We start from the raw sequence: 3,460 nt of genomic DNA on the forward strand, positions 1-3,460 counted from the left end.
GGAAGGAAGGAAGGAAGGAAGGAAGGAAGGAAGGAAGGAAGGAAGGAAGGAAGGAAGGAAGGAAGGAAGGAAGGAAGGAAGGAAGGAAGGAAGGAAGGAAGGAAGGAAGGAAGGAAGGAATTCGGAAGGAAGGAAGGAATTCGGAAGGAAGGAAGGAAGGAAGGAAGGAAGGAAGGAAGGAAGGAAGGAAGGAAGGAAGGAAGGAAGGAAGGAAGGAAGGAAGGAAGGAAGGAAGGAAGGAAGAAGGAAGGAAGGAAGGAAGGAAGGAAGGAAGGAAGGAAGGAAGGAAGGAAGGAAGGAAGGAAGGAAGGAAGGAAGGAAGGAAGGAAGGAAGGAAGGAAGGAAGGAAGGAAGGAGGAAGGAAGGAAGGAAGGAAGGAAGGAAGGAAGGAAGGAAGGAAGGAAGGAAGGAAGGAAGGAAGGAAGGAAGGAAGGAATTCGGAGGAAGGAAGGAAGGAATTCGGAAGGAATTCGGAAGGAAGGAAGGAATTCGGAAGGAAGGAATTCGGAAGGAAGGAAGGAAGGAAGGAAGGAAGGAAGGAAGGAAGGAAGGAAGGAAGGAAGGAAGGAAGGAATTCGGAAGGAAGGAAGGAATTCGGAAGGAAGGAAGGAAGGAAGGAAGGAATTCGGAAGGAAGGAAGGAATTCGGAAGGAAGGAATTCGGAAGGAAGGAAGGAATTCGGAAGGAAGGAAGGAATTCGGAAGGAATTCGGAAGGAATTCGGAAGGAATTCGGAAGGAAGGAAGGAAGGAAGGAAGGAAGGAAGGAAGGAAGGAAGGAAGAGAAGGAAGGAAGGAAGGAAGGAAGGAAGGAAGGAAGGAAGGAAGGAAGGAAGGAAGGAAGGAAGGAAGGAAGGAAGGAAGGAAGGAAGGAAGGAAGGAAGGAAGGAAGGAAGGAAGGAAGGAAGGAAGGAAGGAAGGAAGGAAGGAAGGAAGGAAGGAAGGAAGGAAGAAGGAAGGAAGGAAGGAAGGAAGGAAGGAAGGAAGGAAGGAAGGAAGGAAGGAAGGAAGGAAGGAAGGAATTCGGAAGGAATTCGGAAGGAATTCGGAAGGAATTCGGAAGGAATTCGGAAGGAAGGAAGGAAGGAAGGAAGGAAGGAAGGAAGGAAGGAAGGAAGGAAGGAAGGAAGGAGGAAGGAAGGAAGGAAGGAAGGAAGGAAGGAAGGAAGGAAGGAAGGAAGGAAGGAAGGAAGGAAGGAAGGAAGGAAGGAAGGAAGGAAGGAAGGAAGGAAGGAAGGAAGGAAGGAAGGAAGGAAGGAAGGAAGGAAGGAAGGAAGGAAGGAAGGAAGGAAGGAAGGAAGGAAGGAAGGAAGGAAGGAAGGAAGGAAGGAAGGAAGGAAGGAAGGAAGGAATTCGGAAGGAAGGAAGGAAGGAATTCGGAAGGAAGGAAGGAAGGAAGGAAGGAAGGAATTCGGAAGGAAGGAAGGAAGGAAGGAAGGAAGGAAGGAAGGAAGGAAGGAAGGAAGGAAGGAAGGAAGGAAGGAAGGAAGGAAGGAAGGAAGGAAGGAAGGAAGGAAGGAAGGAAGGAAGGAAGGAAGGAAGGAAGGAAGGAAGGAAGGAAGGAAGGAAGGAAGGAAGGAAGGAAGGAAGGAAGGAAGGAAGGAAGGAAGGAAGGAAGGAAGGAAGGAAGGAAGGAAGGAAGGAAGGAAGGAAGGAAGGAAGGAAGGAAGGAAGGAAGGAAGGAAGGAATTCGGAAGGAAGGAAGGAAGGAATTCGGAAGGAATTCGGAAGGAAGGAAGGAATTCGGAAGGAAGGAAGGAAGGAAGGAAGGAAGGAAGGAAGGAAGGAGGAAGGAAGGAAGGAAGGAAGGAATTCGGAAGGAAGGAAGGAATTCGGAAGGAAGGAAGGAAGGAAGGAAGGAAGGAATTCGGAAGGAAGGAAGGAATTCGGAAGGAAGGAATTCGGAAGGAAGGAAGGAATTCGGAAGGAAGGAAGGAATTCGGAAGGAATTCGGAAGGAATTCGGAAGGAATTCGGAAGGAAGGAAGGAAGGAATTCGGAAGGAAGGAAGGAAGGAAGGAAGGAAGGAAGGAAGGAAGGAAGGAAGGAAGGAAGGAAGGAAGGAAGGAAGGAAGGAAGGAAGGAAGAAGGAAGGAAGGAAGGAAGGAAGGAAGGAAGGAAGGAAGGAAGGAAGGAAGGAAGGAAGGAAGGAAGGAAGGAAGGAAGGAAGGAAGGAAGGAAGGAAGGAAGGAAGGAAGGAAGGAAGGAAGGAAGGAAGGAAGGAAGGAAGGAAGGAAGGAAGGAAGGAAGGAAGGAAGGAAGGAAGGAAGGAAGGAAGGAAGGAAGGAAGGAAGGAAGGAAGGAAGGAATTCGGAAGGAAGGAAGGAAGGAAGGAAGGAAGGAAGGAGGAAGGAAGGAAGGAAGGAAGGAAGGAAGGAAGGAAGGAAGGAAGGAAGGAAGGAAGGAAGGAAGGAAGGAAGGAAGGAAGGAAGGAAGGAAGGAAGGAATTCGGAAGGAATTCGGAAGGAATTCGGAAGGAAGGAAGGAAGGAAGGAAGGAAGGAAGGAAGGAAGGAAGGAAGGAAGGAAGGAAGGAAGGAAGGAAGGAAGGAAGGAAGGAAGGAAGGAAGGAAGGAAGGAAGGAAGGAAGGAAGGAAGGAAGGAAGGAAGGAAGGAAGGAAGGAAGGAAGGAAGGAAGGAAGGAAGGAAGGAAGGAAGGAAGGAAGGAAGGAAGGAAGGAAGGAAGGAAGGAATTCGGAAGGAAGGAATTCGGAAGGAAGGAAGGAATTCGGAAGGAAGGAAGGAATTCGGAAGGAAGGAATTCGGAAGGAAGGAATTCGGAAGGAAGGAAGGAAGGAAGGAAGGAAGGAAGGAAGGAAGGAAGGAAGGAAGGAAGGAAGGAAGGAAGGAAGGAAGGAAGGAAGGAAGGAAGGAAGGAAGGAAGGAAGGAAGGAAGGAAGGAAGGAAGGAAGGAAGGAAGGAAGGAAGGAAGGAAGGAAGGAAGGAAGGAAGGAAGGAAGGAAGGAAGGAAGGAAGGAAGGAAGGAAGGAAGGAAGGAAGGAAGGAAGGAAGGAAGGAAGGAAGGAAGGAAGGAAGGAAGGAAGGAAGGAAGGAAGGAAGGAAGGAAGGAAGGAAGGAAGGAAGGAAGGAAGGAAGGAAGGAAGGAAGGAAGGAAGGAAGGAAGGAAGGAAGGAAGGAAGGAAGGAAGGAAGGAAGGAAGGAAGGAAGGAAGGAAGGAAGGAAGGAATTCGGAAGGAAGGAATTCGGAAGGAAGGAATTCGGAAGGAAGGAATTCGGAGGAAGGAAGGAAGGAAGGAAGGAAGGAAGGAAGGAAGGAAGGAAGGAAGGAAGGAAGGAAGGAAGGAAGGAAGGAAGGAAGGAAGGAAGGAAGGAAGGAAGGAAGGAAGGAATTCGGAAGGAAGGAATTCGGAAGGAAGGAAGGAAGGAAGGAATTCGGAAGGAAGGAAGGAAGGAATTCGGAAGGGAATTCGGAAGGAAGGAAGGAAGGAATTCGGAAGGAAGGA

The sequence above is a fragment of the Cyrtonyx montezumae genome, unplaced genomic scaffold (genome assembly GCF_038088225.1).
Source record: "Cyrtonyx montezumae isolate F1298 unplaced genomic scaffold, pur_monq_1.0 scaffold_30, whole genome shotgun sequence".
Classification (NCBI taxonomy): Eukaryota; Metazoa; Chordata; class Aves; order Galliformes; family Odontophoridae; genus Cyrtonyx; species Cyrtonyx montezumae.